This window comes from Cyanistes caeruleus, chromosome 11 (assembly GCF_971803275.1).
Source record: "Cyanistes caeruleus chromosome 11, bCyaCae1.hap1.1, whole genome shotgun sequence".
NCBI lineage: Eukaryota > Metazoa > Chordata > Aves > Passeriformes > Paridae > Cyanistes > Cyanistes caeruleus.
This window is the reverse complement of record NC_141711.1, coordinates 3,905,741-3,928,102: the sequence shown is the minus strand read 5'-3', so window position 1 is coordinate 3,928,102 and position 22,362 is coordinate 3,905,741. Positions and strand designations below refer to the sequence as shown.

Below are 22,362 nucleotides of genomic sequence, written 5' to 3'. Positions count from 1 at the left end.
CCACGTTAATATTAGCATAAAATACATTTTAAGCTGGACATGATCTGCATGAACACTGTAACACAAAAAAATGCTGCTTTACTGACGTTCAATAAATGTTTTTAAGTGAGCAACCACGGGCAGTTCTGCTTGGTGGCTCAAAACCAGGCATGTTCTGCTACAATGGTAAAAAATACTGCTAAGAAACACCTCAAACCCACTACATCACACCAAGAGAGAGGTCATGTTGAAGCAGACTGAAGACATTGATCCTTTTTATTAGCAAAACGCCCTACATTAGATGACCTCAGCATTTCACAAGCATTATATTTAAATCCTTCAGCCGTCTCCTAACATGGCAACCTTTTCCCATTCCCACTTTGTAGACAGAAGCACAAAGACATGGAGGACATGGTGTAGCAATAGTTATGAAATAAAGAAGTCTCAAATTTCTGACAGCAAGTTTAAATTTTGAGGCAACATTAATGTCCTTTGTCCAAAAATCTTTTTGCTGAAATCAGTAGGAAAGTAAGAAGGCTCCCTCCCTCTCCCTTTGTTATTCTGTCTTCTTGGAGGGAGAAAAAAAATTAAGAAAATACCTTCCATTTGGAATTAAAATCCTTTCAGCAAACAATTTTTAAGGAACACTGCATGGAAACACACCTTTTTTAAGCTGGGATGTCAAAAGCCCAAAAAAAAGTGTCACAGAATAATGATGCTTTATTTGAACAATCAGTATCAGTCTGTTCTTGGCATTAATTTTGGAAATGGTATAGCTAATATGACAGCTATGATTTGGAGCCTTCAAAAGGCATAAGCTATTGGCATTTTAAATACATTACACACAAACATGCACGCACCCCTACACCCACACTAACTCTGCAGATTTGTTCTGCTCCTGTCTGCTGGCTCTTCTGCGTGTACTCCACAACAGATTGTTTCCTTCCCTCATCCCGGTTTCCTAAGGGGCCTTTACATCAGGCACCCAAATAAAAAGGGTTCAAAGAGACCTGCATTACCAGAGCACACAGCAGAAGGGATCCTCTGCGACTCAGTGGACACAATCAAGCCTTTCAATTAAACTATTACCCAAAAAGGTGTGGGTGGCTTATTACCAAAGACAGCATTTATTTTAAAAAAATGGAGAGTACCATTAGAAACACCTAATATAACTCTTATTAACTTATTTGAATCTAGTTGTGAGCACATTGGGTTTGTAAGTGTCTGCTAACATAGCATTCTGTTTGCCTAATTAAGTTTTCAGTAGGGGAAGCTATAGCTCTCACATTAATATAGGGAACTGAAAAAAAAATCACATATAAACCAATGCTGAGCTTGATTTACCTTTATTGTGTAAGGATTTGCTACGGGCTCTTCAACAACTGCTAACTAATTTTCCATCAAAAAGCACAATTGCTGTACAAATTCCCACTTCAGCCCAAGCTGATGGGGATGATGGACTCTCCCCAAATTATAAACCCTCAACACAATCCCTACAGCACTTCCAGGCCCTCTGGTTTTCCTCATCACTTTTTCCCTTTGCTAGTCCATGTTCTGAACCTTGAGCTTATTCCCCCAGCCGTGCTGCTAAGCAGTAATGCTCTAGCTGGGGAGCATCAAGCGGAGGAAAATTACCATTAGCCAAAAAAAAAAATTAATCTTAAGAGGCTTAAAAGAAATCTCAGGGAATCAACTCCGATCTCCATGACAAATAATTAGCAAAATAAAGATAAAATACTGAAGCATCTCAGCTTTCTGCTACATTCCAAAGCGGCTTATTTTCTCCCTAAATTTTACTCTTGCTGCATTTAAAATGCTCGCTTGCAACTTCCAAAAAAAGAAGAGGGGGGAAAAAAGACCCAAAAAGCAAACAAAGACAGAGTGTTTTGCCCAAAAAGACAAGATTTCTGCCTGGCCAGTCCCTGTAGCCAGCCCTGCTCCAAGCTGGGCCCCCAACCCACGCCCCACGGGAACTGCTCATGGGGCGAGCACTGCTGAAAAAGGCCCATATTACAGCATTAATATAATTTACAAAATGGTTAAAAATCAGAATGTTTTTCCTTCGTGAAAAATAACACACTTAATGCTTTTCATCTGGCACATAAAATTTACAATACCTCCAGGAACATTTTCTTTGGTTAAACCAACACTATTGGTACTTTTTTAGCCTATAAGCATATTACAGCCCCAGCTTTTTATGGGTTTTTTTGGTTGTTGTTTTCACCCATTGTAATAAACTTTTCAGAACCAGAAATGATCAACAATAAAAAGCATTCCCATGTCAAACAATTTTAACTACCGCTTTTAAAACAATAATAAAAAAGGCGGGGTTTGGAGAGTGGGGGGGAGAGGAGGATTGGCTTCAAACCTGACTGGTACAGTAACTATCTCTCTGTAATTAATATCAAGCGATGGCCTGCGCGGCCAGACCGGAGCTGTGTGCCCGGAATTGTTTCCGTGCTGCTTGCAGCAGGCAGCCGCAGCAGATGTTGGCTGCTAAAGGGCGCAGACGACACAGTTCATGACTCCTCAGAGGCAGCTGCGCCACATCTGCAGCCCAAGGAGCGGCACACACCGGCCAGCCCGAGCCGAGCCGAGCCAGCCCTCTTCTGTGCCGGGGCTAAAAATACAGGAGGGTGTTTGTTCGCTCCGGACCGGGCAGCGCCACTGGAAGCATCCCGGAGCATCCCAGAGCATCCCAGAGCATCCTGGAGCATCTCGGAGCATCCCGGAGCATCCCAGAGCATCCCGGAGCATCCCGGAGCATCCCGGGCTCTCGGCGAGCGGCAGCCGCTGCCTCCGAGCGCCGCTCCGCACGCCCGCTCCTCATTAACTGGGCGGCGATCCAAGTTCATCTGGGCCCCAGAGAAAGGCAGTGCTTGTGTTTAGACCGCACAATACTGACATAACATTAACAGATTTACATATGCAAAACTGTGAAGCAACAGGCATTCCCCCTCAATTGACCCACAGCTTGTAGTGGCTGCCGAGTTATTCCCTGCTTAGGCTCCGTAACCAAGTGGGCGTCATGCGACTACCATCTGGGTACCACTTATTTAAAGCTGGCAGTCTCTCTGTAATAGGCAAGCTGGCAATAAGCAGGAAGGGAATAAATTGCATCATTTAGTTAACATCCACTTGCTTTGCGGCTGTTAAAAACCCATGACTGAATAATAATTTGGTTATTTCTTTTGCCAGACAATGCTGTCAGCCAAAAGCATACTACGCATGCTGCAAAACGTCAGCTTGCAAAATTTCCACTTTAAAAATAAATTAAAGAAATTTGCAGTATAATGCGAGCTAAGAAGTTTTTCTAATGCTAGCAACTCAAAAGCAATCGAGCTCTAAAAATAAACATGCACTGCTGTAGTCACCAGATTCTGCTTTTCCCTAAAATCTTCTTTGTTTTTGTCAGCCACCCACCCCAATCCATTAAATTCGCCAAACATCACCAACCTGGCCCGTTACAAGCACAGGAACTGGGATTTGCTCACAGGAATGCTCGTTAGATCCCAACACTTCTCCATTTCATGCTACCCACTGCCCTTCTCATCCTTTGCCTTAATTCATAGATTTTATCATTTCCTTCTGTCTGACAACTGCTTTCACACAAATCGGTATCAAAGAAAGTGGCTGAAACCGGAGACCACTGAAATACAGCTAGAACGTAGCCTTTGTTAAAAAAACAAAAAAGGAGGAAACAAAGGGCTTTTGAAGTGGGTTTCTCTTTGGGGCTCTTCGGTTTGCAGAAAATTAAGTTACCAATAGTAATCAATTTTTTTTTTTTTTGTCCCAATTTGCTCAAAATACAGCCTATGCACACGTATCTCAACATCCATCTCTCCTCAGGACTAAAGGAAAAGACCATGCTGAGTGCACTTTTTACTGCAGAGATAACAAGGCTTGCATTTTACAGTGGGAAAAGTCAGAAGAAACTTTTCCATTGGGATTAACGGCGAGGACGAGCCCAGAGCGCAGTCCACAGGCAAGAGTGTCTCAGTACCTCTGTCTCCCACAAAACCAGGCTCTCTCGCTCCTCATCACAGTTTGAAGGGGCACCAGGGGCTCTGCAGTGCAGAAACAAGACAACCAGCAGTAAGTGGAAAGCTGAGTTCATGAGGAGCTCGATTCCAGTGTCAGTGATGAAGAGGACGGCGGAGCAGAGCCTCCAGCACCCACGCTGGGTACGGCACAGGAACACCACAGAGCCGGGCACAAGACAGCTGTGCTCCCCTCCCCAGCACTACCTCATCTCCCCCAGGGCCCAACAGGGAGAGGTGCCAGTGTCCACACGGTGCCACGCTGCTGATGGCAGGGACACGTGTGGATTCCACACAGGTGACCCCTTTCACAGTCCAGCAGCCATACAGCCCCGGAGCAATAGGACCTTCAGCACTCCATCTCAAAATCCTCCCTGAGCTAACACACACAACAACTGTTCACTTTAAAAAAAGCATCATTTGGAAAAGAGCTTTTAACAGACTTCCACAGCACTGTGCAGCTCTTGCTGGGATGCTCAGCCAGCCCGAGGCAGGCAGGGAAGCACAGGACCCACGGCCACCACAGAACTCCACGAGGTGGGACCACCACTCTGGAATAGAGCAGACCTAAGGGTTATTGTAACAGCTTGCAAGCTTTACAAACAGGAATGAAAATAAGATGGAAGAGAAGGATTTCAGTTGGCACCAACCTGGCAAGACAGTGTCCAATGAAGGGTGAGAGTAAAAAAGGGAACAGAAACTGAGGGCAGAGAGAAAAATCTGTCAGAGGAAGTGTGATGCCAAAAACTGTTCCAGGACCCCATGGCTGCATGCCAACTCCAAGCCTCCAAAAAAATAAGGCTACAGAGCCCCTGAAACCTTCCTGATGAAAAAATCTGTGCAGGCTGAGGTTTGTCAAGTCATACTTGTGCTTGCTGTGCCTGCTCCACCACTCTCACCCAGAGGTCTCAGCTTGGAATACTTCTCTGCAGAGGAGACCCAAGGCATCCTGTAACTTTGGCAAGGAGAGACATGCATCCCCTAAAGCATTTGTGTAACTCAGAGAGTGTTTGAAAAGCTCTGCAATACTAAGCCATAGCACTGTTAATTGTATATACCATACCCAAGATCATCAACCCAGTAACGTTGTCACCCATGTGGTACATTACTGTATGGTCAATCTCCCTAATTATTCTTGAGTTATTTTTTCCAGTAGATCTACAAAATTATCAGCATAAATCTCAAAACATTTACCAGTCAACAAACTCAGCACAACAGACATAAGCTTGGCCCTGACAAATAAAAAGACTAAGGAAAATGTATTTATTTGTAGCAAATGTCCTTTCCTATAACCATCAAATAGATTACAACTGCATTTCTTTCCTCGCACTGCACCCTGGGATCCAGGCATTTAACTAGCACACACTACAGTGCTGGATTAATCATAAATAGAATATATTTTTAAGTGCATTAATTATGTAACAGATGCTTCCAGGATTCCAATGGAGGTAATTTTTAAAATCCCAGTGTACAGTTTTATGAATCTGTGCAGTTTCAAGGTTGTTTTTAATTTGCACTCAATACTACACTTACTTAAAACCAAGAGGTAATCAACCACTGCCTAATTATTTTTCCTTTTTTCTGTTCAGGCTGGAAGACATATCCTACACTGTTGCTGTCCGACACCCCAGTTGGTGACAGAGGTTCCTCCCATTTCTTTGCCATGATGATGGGTTTGAATAATGAGCTGTGTGAATGCAAGAATTCTTCATTTGCCTTCTATTAATTTCTCCTGCTCAGACTCATTTCTGCCATTCAGAAGTCTCTGTCTCCTCCTGCACGTTCCCACTCACGTATCAGATGTGATTCAGTGCACACATGGAGACCCTAACAGGGACAGTGGGGCACAGTCAGGATGCCCAGGGTTTCCAAACAGCCATTCATTTCCTGATGGGGTACCATGAATGGTTGGACTCAATGATCTTAGAGGTCTTTTCCAGATTTAATGATCCTAAATCTATAAAACAACTCATTGCTTTGAAAAACAGAATTAAATTGAGTTCACTTAGAGTTCTGCCACACTCGAGAAAAATGGGGTTTACCTTACCTACCTTGATAATAACAAAAATGGCATATCCAGCTCCTGGCTATGGCACTACAGTGACAGTGACAGGGACAGGGACAGGGACAGGGACAGGGGTGGGACGATGGAGATCTCAGCAGCCTTTGGATGGCTGCACTGGAGCACCCTGGGGCACAAGCACCACAGCCTCCATGTGTTGGATGAGAAGTTTGCTTTCCTTTCCATCTTTGCACATCTCACAACTCTTGGATCAAGTCACACATCTCCTCTCAGAGCTTCATCTCTGCATCTGTCTGCAACGCTTAATTTGTCATGACTTGGAGGGGCATTTTTCCAGGCACTCACTGCATGTGCAGCCTGGGAAGTGGCAGAGCCCAAACCCTGATAACACTGGCTTGGACTCTCCTTGCAACAAACCCTCCCTCTGGTCCAGGAGGTGAGGGGGAAATACAGGAGGACACAGAGCAATTAGGGTTCCAATCAGATGTGGTGTAGACACGTAAGAATGAACAGTGCATAATCCTAATGCAAGGTGAGGGTTATTTAGGAGCATTCGGTAATTGCATGTGCAACCTCAGCACATGGTGAAGAGAGGGGGTGAGGACAGGAAGGGTTCAGGAACCCAGCTCTGCTCACCAGCCACCCCTGGGAATATCCACACCTCAGGCTGGGCACAAACCAAGCAGGAACAAAAAGGTGAGTAGTAAGAATTTCATTCCTACCATGTATTTTATTCTGGCTGCTACTCCTTTCCAAAAAAATAAAGGTAATAGTTACAAGTGAGGGTTAACACTTTGCTGCCTCACTTCACAGACTGCACATTCCAATTCCTCAACAAGGCAATGCAAAATCAGGCAGTGAACAGGCTGAAGTCAGCTGGAGAAGGCAGATGACTTTGTGCAGCACCAGGGAGGCCCTGGGGCAGGCAGCTGGGTGCTGGGCTGGGTCTCACTTCCCTGGGCACACCACAGCCAGTCCCCAGCAGCACCCAAGGACTCCACTGACAGTGAAAGCCCCACTGGGCACAGCCCTAGCCAGGGGGCACCCGGCCTCTCCTCGCTCCAGCCACCCCAAAAATGATCCACTGGCTCTGATGGGGCATGGAGAATGCTCCCCTGACCTCATCACCAGACACTGGTCACACAGCAAGGCTTGGGGGCAGTCAGGGACACCCTGCAATGCTGCTCTGTGGTGCCAGCCCCTCCCAAAACACTCTGCTGATCCACCTGCAGCAGAGCATAGGGACAGCAAAGGAAGAGACACTCTCAGGGATGAGAAGGTGTCTCCACGTGGGGAGGGAGAGCAACCCTGAGCACACTGCAGGGTAGAGGGATCAGGTCCCTGCCAAACTGCAGCACACCTTTGCCTTCACAATCCCCGTGACACGGGAATGCCAACCCCATGCCAGGTTATCACAAGGTGATGAAGACTCGTGGGCTGTACCTGCTTGGCATGGCTTGAGCAAGGCTCCCTCGGGGCTCCTCTGCTTTCACTTCCTATGAATGTGCACCTGCACCCATATCAAAAAAAGCAAAAGCATAAACTGTATTCAAAGCTTTGCTCAAAGGTTGGGGTGACGCCAGTGCACGGTGACACCTGGGCTCACCAGCAGCACCACTGGTGACTCTGCCTGTGGCTGTCCCTGCACTGAGGCTCCCCAGGCACCCCCACAGCCAGCACACCCACCCTGCACAGCACCCACACACCATGGGGCAGAACCTTTCTGGGGTGAACCTGTTCCTCAGCTCTGGCCACCTCTCTCCTTATCAGCTTGGCTCTCTAACTCCACAGGACGGCGGGCTGGGCACAGCCTTATCTGAGTTTTATGTGCAGCTGCTTTTGCTTATCACACAGGTAAGTTATTATAAAAACAAGAAGAAACAACAGCAGCCAATAACCTGGGTATCTCAGTGCCCTCATCACAAATTCCCAGCCTCTGGACCAGCTCATTATCCACAGCTCACAGGGAAGGAAGAAACCCAAAGAATACACGATGCCAGGACACGCACAGTAACAACTTCAGTACCTGGCATTAAGGGGGCAGCATCAAATTAACAATTAAAGGAAACCCCTTTTTTGGGAGCTTTGGCAGGGTGGTCCCACCAGCAGGCACTGCTGGGAGCATGCCCCAGGGCAGCTGGGCAAGGAAGGCTCCTCTGCCCAGACTGAGAAGAGCACATCCAGACACAAAGCCTCTGGCAGAGGTCTCACATTACAGCAAACGAAATTAAGTGGCCAAGGGGGTGGCCCTGACCCCTCCAGACCCTCCTCTGATCTCCAGAATCCAATGAGGATGTTCAACTGACAGAAAACATTTTTTTCCTGCTTAAGCTGTTATTTTGCTGGTCCAGCTTCCTGCACAGTCTCACCCTCTGGTCAGCTGAAGCTCAGGGGATGCAATGGGAAGCACACGCAGGGACAAGCTGAGATTTCCAAATCTACTTCACTGCAAAGTGAACCAAGCCCTCACTCTGTACAGCACCAAGCACACTGTCAAATAGTCAAACAGAAAGTAGCTTTCATCTGAGGAAAAACAAAGGAGGCAAAGACTTTCCAAGGAAACAATTCCCATTTGATGCATGTCATGAAGTTGTGAGAGCACTTGAGTCACAGCACACGTGTGGACCATTGTGATGTGCTCGCAGAGCGATGTGTCCTCCTCCTCAATCTGCAGAGAGCATCCACCTGGCAGAGGTTGAAACATGCGGAGGTGATTCAACACCGATGAACAGAAACACTAAGACATGCTGTTCTTAACACAGGGGCTGTACCTGACACCACTTTTATTTACTCAGAAAAGTTTTCTGCCCTGTATGACCTTCCCCTGCCAATTTACCCATGTGTTAAGCAGAATCTCCATCCTACCCTGGATGGCTCACTACAATCTGACAAGTGGACAGTACTTCCAATATGGGCAGACATTTTTTTTTCTTTCAGACCTATGAGAATATATAGGTTGAAAACTTTATATTACTAAATAAAACAATTTATAAATACAGATGTAACAAGTAATAAATATTACCTGACAAAGCATTATACTTTCTTTGTGCTTATGGCATCAAGCAGGGGGAAAAAAACCAAAAACCTCACAAAGAAATAGAAGGGGGAAAAAAATCTTCCTACCAGAATGTAAATATTTGTGCATAGCAAGAATGAAGTATTTCCATAAAGCTTTCAATAAAGGATAACTGCAGGCCAAAATTTACCCGTAGATACAGGCACATAACTTCAGCTAAAGTTACTCAGGGCTGCCCAAGTTTCTGGGAGGCCAACTCAAGCAAACAGTGCTCATGTCCAGGACTGTGAGCTCAGGAGCTGAGGCCACACTCCCAGCTCTTTTGAGAGGGGCAGACGAGATCTGCTTCAAATCAGTGAAGAATTTCAGAGATGAGTCAAACCTGCAGGATTTGCTGCAATACTCGCTGCAAAAGAGGATGTGAGAACTGGCAAGTACGCTGTGTTTACTCACTGTGCCATCTAATTCTGGAAACTCGAGCTGAGATTCAGCGTTCGAGCACGACTCCAAGGGGTGGTGGGAAGATCCTGGCCCCGTTACAAAGCCACTCGTTGGGCTAAACTGGTGGTATCTGCTCAAGCAGGGCCATGGGCTGACCCAGACAGAGGTTCTGCAGCTAGCAAGAGAAGCCTCCTCAGGGCAGAGGCCGCACCACATCTGCCTCCAGCTCAGGGATGAGCCTCCGCAGGCACCGGCGCACACGAGGAACAGAGATGCTCTAAAAATCACACACTGCTTCAGTTAATGACACAGATTTACTCGGGGTGTTAGCCTGTTTTGCTAAAAAAAGCCAACCAGATTTTTTTTTTTCTTTTTTCCTGGTGCAAACTGTCCTTTATAGAGACTATTAATATCCCTCTTCCTTCAGTTCAAGCTCTACTTCTCTTCCTTGTTCTCCCACTGACTTAAAAGATAAGTTGCAAAACGAGATCTAATTTATCTCTATCTTTTGTCCTCATCCATTCCCTCCTGCTACTGCCTGGACAGGCAGATTGTCCTGTAGGGAATCACTGCATGGAGCACAGAGTTTCTATTTGCTGCAATACATTTTTAAGCAGAAAATGGAAGATTTTACCTGGTTTATACTAAACAGAACCCCTTTGGTTCTGGCCTCATGTAATTAATTCTGCACAAGGTAATAACTTAGATAAAACACCTTGCTATAAGCAGCCACCTCAAACAGCAGCAAATATTGCTCACTTTCAGGCACCAATGAAGACAACAGCAGTGGATGTTGGCTGCCAGGAGGTTATGCTGAAACAAATGCATTTTTATTTTTCTCTTTAAATTATAAAAGATTACCATTTTGCTCAGCAATGCCCCTTATTAAATTGAAACTCTCCACATCAGAATTAAATACATCCTATCTACTCAAAATGAAGTGTATTATTTATCAGTAATATTTAATGACAAAAACCTGATAACTTTCTCCGATTATACCACTGATTTCCTCCAGTCATGCATCATTGGCTCTGCTGGTCATTAGCATTATCACAGTGCATAAACTCTGGCTTAGGCAGCAAGTTTGATAACAGGGCCAGACACCTATAGCTACCATTTTTCAGTTTGTTCAGATTTACTAGTTTACCTCTCTGTGAGCGTGCCTCTATCTAATGGCATCGATTAAAATCCCTAAAAATCCTAGACAGTAAATTTCCATTTCCATGCAGCACGCTTCTGCACACTCAGAATTCCTCAGTAAATATAAAGCGCTTGCTGAAAAATCAGATTTCTCCTTTGACTGGCTGAGGACCCTTTTCCTGAAAGACTATACTCTAGCCAATCTGAAAAATAAATAGGAAATATTTAGCCTCCTCTGACTGCTTAATGCCAGGAATACACTGGATAGGCTTAAGATATTTTAGTTTAATTCACAGGCAATGTTCCATTTTAACTTTTATGAAATAGTATTTTTGAATGCTGCAGATACAGCTTTTATGGAAGTGAAAAAAAAAAAATCAGAACAGATATACACAGTACAAAATCAGCTAAAATATACCAAGATGGGCTTCTCCCATTCTCAGTTAAATCCTGTAAATAAAATGACGGATTAGAAAGGTTTCCTGAGCAAGACCATCATTTCTTACACTACTGGCATTCAGAAAACTCTGATGGGTTAAGCCAGGAAAAAACTTTAAAATACTTGTACAAACAATAATTTTGCTGCATACTTCTGACATTCCTCTTTCAAAACCTTTTAGCTATCAAGTCATTTATCACTGAAAAATATATTTTCTCTTTTCCAAACAACTCAGGAGCTTTACAAACCTTAATATGTATTTTATCTGAACACTCATGCACAGGCATATCATTTAAAACTAGAAAAAACAATTTATTACAAACGATTTCAGAGCCACCTTCTCCCAGTACTCATTTAATTCAATGGGAGCAGGATAGGGCCCTTGACAACTCTCTGATTAAAATTAATTACTAAAGCTGTTAAGACATTATTACTATTGTAAAACTTACCGAGAAAAATCTCTCTTCTAAATCTGCTATATGCAGGTAAAGGCCATGATGTTCTACACAAACATCCAGATTCTTCTATGTTACACACATGAATATTCTAAGACTTTATTATCTAACTGATAATAAAGTAATAAAACTGATTTTCTTTTCATTTATTTATTTTTTTTTTTAAACTCAGTGCATCCAAGGAAGCTCCCATGATTTCAACAGGGGTATTTAGGGCCTAGACCACATAGCTGAAGTTAAATCTGCCTGTCTGATGGAAATACAACTATTTATGAAATTCACCCGAGGGGGAGGAATAATTTACAGTACACTGATCAACAGAGTTTGCATGGTACTGTCTGAAGGAGCCCTGTTTGAGAAGGAGAGCTGTTATGAAAGCACAAAGTATCAATACTAACACAATTGGTGCCACTGGGTTATGCTATTTGCCAGGCAGAATCCATCTCTTGCACAGAAAATTTCAGTTTGGGTGTAGTTTCAGTATCACTAACTGCACTATTAGAAGTTGGGGCCATTATACAAGAAACAGCAGCGATTTGATGAGGTTAAAGCCAAATTCTGTCATTTGCTGAGGCAAAAATGGATCAAACCCTGGCAGCGAGCTTGGGAGCAAGGGATGCAGAAGTGCTAACACAGCCCCCTGCTCCTGTCATCCAGGGGCTTCAATCTGAGCCTTCAAAAGTGGAACAGTGAAAAATACTGTCAGTATTCTCCTCTACCTGCCTGCTGCTCCACCTGCACGTGCATCATCCCCAAAGCACACTTCTGACCTGACTGAGCACCAGCCAACACCAAAACCCTGGCCAGGCACATCCTCCCCTGGACTGCCAGCCCTTCCCAGCCAAACCCAGCTTCATTGTGCTCCAAACCCAATGTTTGGATCCACTCCATGATGCCCCAGAGCCCCCTGCACTGCGTGGCTTTTAAGGGGATTTCTGCCACAGGAGGAAAAGGAGGATTTACAAGACTGATTTTAATGGATTTTTTTTTTCCAGTGCAAGTACAGAACGTGGGAACTGGGCTGGACGAGCTGCCTGAGCGGCTAACAGAGATTTGTCATGAGGTTCATGGAAGACAGAGTTCATGACTCACTGTCAGTGAGCTCACTATTACAACATCAAAACTATTATTAAAAATAAAAATGCAAGCACCGAAAGCAACACTTCAAGAAGGTTTTAACTTCTTAATCCCAAACAGAACACCCTTGAAATGAGGCTCGCAGCAGGCCCACCAGACAAAATCCATGAAAGACAACCTTGTTATCAAAAATCTATTGGAACAGCACATTTTAGTTGAAAACCCTCCTTCCCTATTTCTGCTCCCTTGGTATTCCCAGAAGTTTCTTAGGAAGAGGTGTCTCACTCACTGGGAGCTCCTCTCCCAGCTTTCCAGCAGCAGAAAAACATACACTTCACATTTGCTGTGCGACACCAGGAAGATGCTTCTTAAAACTGCCATGGGTTCCTAAAGAAATATCAGTTAATTACTTAATCCTCCTTAATGGAATGATCAACATCCTTTCAGCAAACAAGGCTGTGATGATTTAACGTTTTACTGCACTGGGAGAATTAACCCCACTCCTCTCCCGTCTGCTGCGGCCGCTCATTTCTTTAGAATCAGTTCCATTTTTCACTTCTGCAGAGCAGCCCCTGCACCCATGCCAGAAAAAAACACCAATAGACAAAAATCTGCCTCAGTGTTATTCTGCCAAGGCCTGACCTCCAGACTGACAGAAAAGCAGGTGGCCTGGGCACCCAGGAAATCAAGGTACAAGGCAGCGCACAGCAACAAGCCCCAGCGTGAGCCTGGAACAACTTCATCAGCATCCCAGGAGCACCACTTCAAAAGGAACCGGGGAGGGATGTTTGAATCCCAGCTCAGACAGCTCCTGAATCCCTGAGAACCCCCAGCCGTCATTCTGGAAAGAACAAAAGTCCTTTCAGGGCTCCACTGCTCGCTGCAATGAGACCCAGGCTCAGACAGAATTCTGCAGGCAAGTGTTGTGCAGGAAAGGGAATTCAGCATTGATTTTTGTGATCAGATGTTTAGTGGCTGCTCTGAACACTCTAGCAATCCCCCCTCACCATTTTATCTTCCTTTATCACAAGCTTTTTAATAGAGACATGACATTCTGCTTACTGCTGGGCTCTCTCTATTTATCTCTCTCTTAACAACACTTTGGCATCATCGGCTCCGCTATCTAAATCAGCAATAGTGCATGTCCGGTCACATAAAACCAGAGAGGGCTTCCCGAGATGCCTCGGGAACTCTGACTACTCCGGTTTACTGATGTGTTAATATGCCCCATCCACTAATTAATGAACAAACAGCTTAGCCAGGGAGCTGGGGGAGGGACACCAACACCAAGACTGTGGAGAGCCCAAGGAAAGACACTTGACCCTAATTGTTAGCAACAAGATGACAAGACTGATCGGGAAGTACAGCTAAAACTCAGATCCAACATGAAAGGAAATGTCTGGCGAAGAGGGGAAAACTAACGATGCCATTGGAGGCTGCAGCCAACCTGCCACACTGTGCCACCTTCTGTCGGGCTGTCAGTGCTCAGCACCTGGCCTGGGCTCCTCAGCACCGCGCTCCCCTCACATCCCTCTCTCCATGCCCAAATCCTCATCCTCCTCCTGCGACCCTGCAGCTCCAAGGGGAACACTCCAGCCAGGAAAAACCAGGAGTTTGCTCCAACCCATGACGGGGGTGATGAGAAAGCCCAGTGCTCACGCTGTACCTTCCCAGCAAAACCACCTGCAGAATTACAGCCAGTGGGTTTTAAAAAGGGCCAAACTTTGGCTGAAGTTTCAGACTGACTCAGTTTTACCTGGGGCATAACATTCTTCATCTTAAAAACAGCCTGGACCACCTACCACAACAGATACGCCTTCAGGTGCACCAGCAAGAGGGTGCTGTGCCCCTTGTGCACGTTGGAAAACACTTCCATATAGAGCTCAAACCCTTGGGAAAAAGATTGTAAGCTCTTTCTACCTGAAAAATTAATTCAACTGAGAGTCACAGTGCAGGAGACGCTGTAGCACCGCGCTCTGGGCCTCACACCCAGAAGAAAGTTGACTCACAGATGGCACATCCAGAGCAGACACACCGCGAACGCTGCGGAGCCCCAGTCTGCAGCGCCAGTTTTTCATTTCAGCGCCCAGTTTTTTTAATTCAGAGCCTCGGAATTAAACTAACTTAGTGAGGAAACAGGTTCTCCTAATAAAAACACACCAGTGACAAGCATTGTATAGGCAGCACCATTAGCAGTAAACAATACACGGGAGAATCATCCGAATGAAACATTCTGGGTGTTTATTTGTGTTGCTTTCCGAGACCACTGCAACTGAATGGGAAACTGGAAGGGAAAAATGCCCGGAATTAGTTTCAGAATAGCACTCCCAGAAACACTGTAGCCTATCAGATCTGTGTAAATATTTTACGATATGTGTTCCATTTCACTAGATCTGTCAAGATATTTACAGGGCTTGACAGTATTTCTGCCTTTAATTAAATTTTCACACACATACTTTAATGTAATTTAAATAGATTATTAGTTGTCAGAATATAGTATAAATTTTGTTTACGATTTAGTTACTTTAAGTACTCACATTGAGGAAACTCATTTAACCCCCTGACTGAGGAGCATTAAGTGTTGAGATGAGACTTCTAAAGAGCTTCTACTGCCCTTTGCACTCTTGCAATAATCTTAAATTACTACAACTTAATTGCAATTTCAAGGCACTAAAATGGAGATGTTTTAAAAACAGCACCATGAGGGTCAATGAGAGGAGAAAAATTATTTAGTCCTCCTCAGGTACCAGATGGGGAAAAACTGATTTTGCCCATGCTGTTCTCTTTGCCCGTTTTCCACAGAATCCCGTCTTCATTTGCAGAATGACTTGGAACAAAAAGTCATCAAGATTATTCTGGATACTTGCCACATCCAAACAGCCATTAGACATAAGCCTGCTCACTTGCATGCATGGAAGAGACCCGTGCCAGGAGAAGAGAAAGACAAAACCCTAGAGCGCATTTGCAGAGAAGGCTGCACACGAACAGAGCCAGCAGCTTCTCTGACTTGGGAGCTCCAGTGCTGGAGTAAGTAAAAAGAGCACGTGTTAAACCACTCCAGAAATCCCAACCAACAAATACCTGATCTCCGTAAAACGGTACAACCAATTCCTCTACAGCACAAAACACATCTTTTTAAAGTAAAAGACTACAGAGATCCCACAATTAAGTCTCTCCTCTAATGACTGCATGATTTATTCCATGCTGGTTTTTTTTCCCCCCTCTCTCTCTACACTGGCATCACCTTGTTACCTGCAGGAGCTGCAATTCCCAGCACAGCGAGCTGCGGGAATCGAACGGCGCCGTGAGCAGGCTGCGAGCAGCGCTTCTGTCAGCGCAAAACCAACCACTTCTAGCAACCACAAGATCTTCTCCGTTTCTTCTTGCAATGAGACATTTCACAAGGATCTGGCCAACAGAAAAACAATCAGACTCACGATTTGAGCGCCGCTGTGCCTCAGCACGGCCGGCGCTGACGCACGTCCTCGGTGGCGCGACGTTAAGGGCTCCCAGCCTGGCCATACCTTTCGAAGCACTGGGATAAAGTTTGCTTGCCAGGACCTCTAAGAACGGTCTCCAAGGCGCTGCTGATCTCTAGTGCACAGCGTCTCTAAATTCCACCTAGCAAATGCTTTCTGGCTTCTCCTGCTTATCACATCTCTGCTGAAGCGCTCGCCGGGTGTGAAAACACGCTACTATACGTGGAGGGAGGGGGAGAAAAGTTTCAGTGATACGAGTTAGTGGCACAGACCAAAAGCCAAAGGCAGCAACATCAGCAGAAGCCCCAGTTGATGCCAGCACACTCTGGATCAGGCCCAGGGCTGCCGACTGCACCCTGAGCTCACCCCTGGGGACACGGGGATCACGCCGTGCCCACGGGCCGTGTTCAGAGCAGCGTGCCACCGTGTCCCCACGCTGCTGACCGCCCCCTGGGCTTCCCCTCCAGCCACCAGCCCCTTCCCACCTGCTTCCCCAGCAGAGGCTCACAGGGAAAAGCTCTGGGAAGCAATCTGACAGCAAGGCTCATCTGAGGAATAATTAAAATGCGCTATTTAATTCAGCTTTAATACAGACAGCAAACAAAACCCTCGCACACTCGAGCCCTGCAGGGCCTGATCCCGCTCCCCCCGCAACGGGGACCCCGGGGAAAGCTCCCTCCCAGGCGCCCTGTCCCTGCACACACGATGCTGGATGTGCTGGGAAGGGCAGGAGAGGCCTGAACAGACGCTGCACCTCCAAAAGACACCCAGCTACCTGCAAAAACCCCACCGAGCCTTCCTCAGCCCTGGCTCAGCTGCGTGAAAATATTTCAGCTCAGTGCCTTGAAGTTGCAATTAAATTGTAGTAATTTAAGATTATCACAAGAGCAAAGGGCAGCAGCAGCTCTTCAGCAGACTCCTCTCACCACTTAATGCTCCTCAGTCTTGGGGTTAAATGAGCTTCTTTAGTATAAGTACCTTAAAGCAAGTGAATCGTAAACAAAATTTATACTATTTTCTGACAGCATATAATCTATTTAAATTTATTAAAGCTTCTCGGAGAAAATTTAAGATGACAGAAGTATCATTATGCCCCATAAATAACCGGACAGCCTTGCCGAAATAACTGTATTTTACATATATATCCTACATATGTGTGCGCATATGTTATTTCATTCGATACACAAATAAATGCTCAACAGATATTTCACAAAATGAATTGTGTTATCCAGTTCAATCTCTCAATATAAATGACCATAAGAGGTACGAACACTAAACACTAGATACATTCCATATATTTGCCTTTTTACTACCAGCCTTTTTCCTAATTTTTACAGTGCTATGAAACAGGAGTAATTCAGGAGCTACAAATGTTTACAGGATATCACATCAAAGATGATAATGCAGATTTTAGCTCTGAAAAAAGGTGATCCACTCCATGGGAAATGCATACTGCAGCGTATGCTGCACACTAATGTCCGATGCACAATTCCCTGCTCAACTTCCCAGCTCCTTCTCCTACCAGGGCAAAACCCAGCTGTGTTACGGTTACTGGTGGAACTGATTTAAGGAGAAAATGCTTCTGGATGTTAAAAAACATTACACATTACGCAAAATGGCTTAATAGCATACATGTGCATGTTTAATGCACATACTTTTTATTGTCTAATTAAAGCATATACCATAAAAATCTACAGGCTTTAGAATAAGTTATGCAGGACAGTTATGAAACCTTACCTTACAGAAAGTATAAAGTACTTATTGTGAGATCTGCACTGCTAATTAAAAAAATGCTTACGCAAAAAGATTTGGGATTTCTTAATTCTTCAGCAGATGTGCACTTGGTCTGCCTCCTGATTAATATACATTAGGGTAACAGCCTCTTGCTTGGATTTTTTTTTTTTTTAAATAGATATTTCCACTGTTTCAGACTACTTTAAAGAAATGAAAGGGACGTATTTGTAAAGTTTGCAGTCAAGTGTTTGAATACAAACATGAAATTGTCACACAGCAAAACTAACCTCACTCCCCTGGTTCAGTTTGATTATTATCTAAATCCTAACTGTTTACTGAAGTAAAATCAAGTGTCTATCAATACCCTTTACTGGTATTTCCACTAAAAAACTACACAGTAACAGTCCCTCTGATACAGCCATGAAGACACATTACACACAGTCTCGTAAAAATCCCGGCGTATCAAAGCCAAGGTCCATCCTGACTGCCTGGCAACATGTTTGAAGGAAAGATATTACAAGTTTTCTAAACTCTAGGAATGCAGTCATCCAACATACAGTGCTTAATCACAACCAAACTCCTCTATTATACACCAACACAGGACTTACACACAGAGAGAAAAAAAAACAAATCCACGTTTCCTTACAATTCAGCGATCCAGAAATAAAAGCTGAATTCCACAGAACTTTTACGTTTTTCTGCATTGCACTACTGTAACGCCTTCTTCTCTTGCAGCTCTACACAATGCAAACAAAATCAAATCCTAAGTCCCTCTCAAAGTGTAAAAATTCACTTCAAACCATCATCACTTTAAAAAAAACACAAAACAAACCCCAAACCCCAGTCCATGCACAAAAAACTAACTTTGCAATCAGAATCGTAAGCAACAGAAAGCCTTGTTTGAAATAGTAGTTATTTTTCTCAGAGTTATCCTTTGGTTTCACAACAAAGATCAGCATTTGTAATGGTCCATTTCTGCATAAGTGAACATATAGCCTTGCTGCCTGATCGAATAGTCCAGAGCTTTCAGTGAGGCAGCTCCTGACAACAGCCCAGCAGCAGCTTTGTTTGATCTCTCCTGCCTTCCTTAATCTGGGTTGTCAAGGTTCACTTGTTGGAGGCTGTTTACTTTACTTTTTCCAGAAAAAAAAAAAAAAAGTGATTTTTTTTTTCCTGTCTCTCATACAATGACTAATCCAAAGACTAAGGGGGAAGAATGCTGCCAATGCAAGATGTTAAAGCTACAATACCTTTTTGCAATGAGATTTTAGCCGACACCTTTTGAATGGTAACTAGTGGAGAGCTTCCTCCCCCAGTGCCCTGGTCCATTCAATATGGTTGGGAGATAGTTCAAACAAAATGTGCAGGGGAAAAGCTTCAGAGGAGAGAAGTTGAAACGAGTAGCCCCGATTTCCCTGTCTTCCCCCAAATCTAGCTGCCGAGATGCACGGTACCTCTTTGCCCACACTTGCTTCTCGGGGAACTTGAGTTATTTCAGGCTCTCTCAAAACTTACAAAACGTAAGAGCTTCTCAGCAGTAAGAGAAACTGTAAAAATAATACCAAAGCGAGCAAAACGCCTCTTTTCCAAAATATTAAAGCAAGCCGTGGATTAACAGCACTGGGAGAAAAGTTTCTTCGATGACATGCTTGCAACTTTGTCTAATTAATCAGCTGTCACTAGTGACATCAACATTTGATCAAATCAGGTAAAATCCAAGTTCAGAAAAACTGTATGGGAAGGAAACACAGTTTAGAGAACTGTTTTAATATTTCGAGCCATCCAGCACCCCAGAAATCAGCAGGCTATAATGGTGCAGACGACACGCTACGAGCAGTACACATCCATTACTCACTCCGAGAAGAGTTACTAAAAATGAAACCTTAAACTTCAGAGCACAGAAGTTGGGCTCCAGCTTCTCTACAGAAGCGGCTCAGAGAGCGCTCGCAAGCTGCAGATGCCTCGGGTAGGGACGGGAGAGCTGCGCGCTGCCGCCGCTGCCAGGCTCGGGGGGAAGCGGGGGGAAAAGGGCGAGGGGAGAAAAAAGGAAAACAAAACAAAACAAAAAGTAATCTCGCTCGGCTTGGTTCAGTCAAAGCAAAAAGACGCAATTAAAATCATTACAGCGAAGTGGCAGCAGAAGAGTCGCTAAAAGCGCGGCGCTCCGCAGCCCGCCCGGCGATGCTCTCCGCGCATCCACACTTCCCGAGCGGTGCGGAGGGGCTGCGCTGTGCCCCGCGGAGCTGCCCGCGGATCCCTGCCCGCGGATCCCTGCCCGCGGATCCCTGCCCGCGGATCCCTGCCCGCGGAGCTGCTTTGGGTTTTTTGTTGGGCTTTTTCTTTTTTTTTTTTTTTTTTTTTTTTCAGGAAAGAAAGAAACGCACAAACCGGCGGGGCGGGGGTGGGGAGGAGGGAGGCGCGGACACGCCGCTCGGCCGCCTGGCAGCGCGCACCCCTCCGCCGCCCGGGGACGCGGCCGCGCAGCGCTGCGCGGGCCGGCAGGTGCGCGGGGCGGCCCTACTTACCGGGCACCGGCGGCGGCTCCGCGGCGCGCAGCGAGCCGCGGCTCCGTCCCGAGGCTCCGCACCGCGGGGCTGCGCGGGAGGGGGACGTGCGCGCACACACGCGCCTGAAGGATGCGCGGTCCGCACCCGCGCAGAGAGAAGTTGCGCCGGGCTGAGCCGGGGAGGCGCGGGTGTTTATTCAAACACTTGGTTTAGGGGAAAAAAAAAAAAAAAAAAAAAAAAAAGAAGAAGAAATGGGGGGGGATGGGCGCAACGCGTCCCAGGGACCCGCGGTGGGGGCGGATGCGCGGCGCGGGGCTCCGCGCCTGCGGAAGGGGCTGCGCGGGCGTAAAGCCGCAACAGGTGCCCGGGGAAGGGGGAACGGGCAGCCGGGCACAGCGAGGGGGGGGCGCGGCCCCACCGCAACTTCTCGCCCCGAGTGCCGAAGTTGGGGCGTACGCGCCCCTTGCGCGGCGGCGCGGAGGGACCCGGCGGAAAACACGCGGAAAGCGCGAGCGGGGATGGGAGGGGGGCGGGACGCGCCGCATCCCAGCACGGCGGGGAGTGCGCGCAGCGCGGGGCGGGGGGGAAGTTTCCAAAGTGGGCGGGGAGGGGGTGCGGGCGGCCCCGCAGCCCGGGGAGGGGGGCTCCGCATCCGCGCACCGCCGCCCCACATCCCCCCACCCCCCCGGTACCGCGGCGGCGGTCGGGGAGGGGCGGCCGGGCACGTGGGGCCGGCGGGGGGAAAAGTGCAACAGCCCCGGAGGAGCGGGGAAAGTGTCGGGGGGCGCCGGACTCACCCGCAGGACTCGGCCCTGCCGCTGCCCAGCACGGCGCGGAGCGGCGCGGGCGGGCGGCGGCGCGGAGCGGCGCGGGGCTGCCTCCGTCCCGTCCCTCCCTCCCGTCCCTCCGGCACGCCGAGCCCGGGCGGCGCGGCGGCGTGCTCCGCCGCTCGGTAAATAACAATAGAGCCCTCCGCCCGGCGCCGCGCCCGCGGGCCCCGCACGCCGCCCCGCCGCGCCCCCGCCCCGCGCCGCCCCGCGCCCCCTCCCCGCCCCGCGCAGCCCCGCGCGGGCGGGCCGGGGGCGGCCCGCGACACCCCCGCGGAGGGAGATGTTGTTATTTTTTGCTGTTGTCAGTCTCTGACGTCACATCCACCTGCTGGGTAAACAAGGCTCGGCGCAAGGGAAAAATAATAATAATAAAAAAAAAATAAAATAATAGAAGCGGGGGGTGAAGCGCGCAGGGGGTGAAGGGCGAGAGCCCCGCAGGCGCGGAGCTCCGCGGAGGACGGCCGGGGGGGCCGGGGGGGCCGGGCCGGGGGAGGCGGGGCGGCCCCACGGGGAAGCGAAAGTGGCGGTGGAGCGCAGCGCTGCGCATCCCTGCGCGCCCCGCGGGACAGCTCCGGGGCCGCCCCGGCAGCGGGGGCGCAGCGCCGCGCACCTCTACCAACTTTTCCGCGGCCGCGCGGGGGACAGCGGGGCGTCAGGCCGGCAGAGCTGGGGGATGCGGGAGACCCCGGAGTGCCTTCCGCGGATACCCGCGGAGCAGCCTTACCTGCGCGGAGCGGCGAGGCGGGCGCTGCCCGCGTTCCCCCCGCCGCGCTCGCCGCTGAGGGCGCAAACCCCGCTTAGCCACGCTGCGCGGGTGCGCAGCGGCGCGCATCGGCCGCCGAGCGGGACTGAGCGTCCCGAGGGCCGGGCTGGGTGCGGAGCCGCTCCGCGGGGGTGGGTCCGCATCTCGGTGGGGCGCGGAGCGGCAGCGCCCGCGGGGAGAGGACGAGAGAGGGGCAGAGTCGGGACCACCCGGCCGCCCCTGCCCCGCGGCTCCGGCACTCGCGCACCGCCAATTTTAACAGCACCGACGGCCTTAGCGCGGCTTTGGAAGCCGCGGGGGCCGGAGCAGGAGAGGGGAGCGGCCCCGCCGTGCAGCCCCTTGCCCTGCCCGGGACCCCGGCCCGCTCGGCCGTCGGGCGCCCCGCAGGGATGGAGCGGCTCCTGGCCGGCGCTGCGGGCGGCCGCGAAGTTACCGAGAG

The 22,362-nt window shown here is 47.9% G+C and overlaps 1 protein-coding gene across 22 annotated transcripts in view; it reads right to left on the bottom strand.

Moving 5' to 3' along the window:
• FOXP1 (forkhead box P1) overlaps positions 1-22,157 on the bottom strand; it is a 378,502-nt gene extending 356,345 nt beyond the window's left edge. For 13 of the 22 annotated variants that reach the window (XM_086846829.1, XM_086846823.1, XM_086846838.1 and 10 more), the window contains exon 1: positions 21,128-21,243. The gene's annotated coding sequence lies outside the window, so the exon portion shown is untranslated. Of the gene's footprint in view, positions 1-15,862; positions 16,019-16,134; positions 16,306-20,348; positions 20,783-21,127; positions 21,244-21,884 lie in introns of those variants that run through there. The other 9 variants (XM_086846832.1, XM_086846841.1, XM_086846847.1 and 6 more) reach the window with 5 other exon arrangements.
• Between the last annotated feature and the right edge of the window lie 205 nt (positions 22,158-22,362).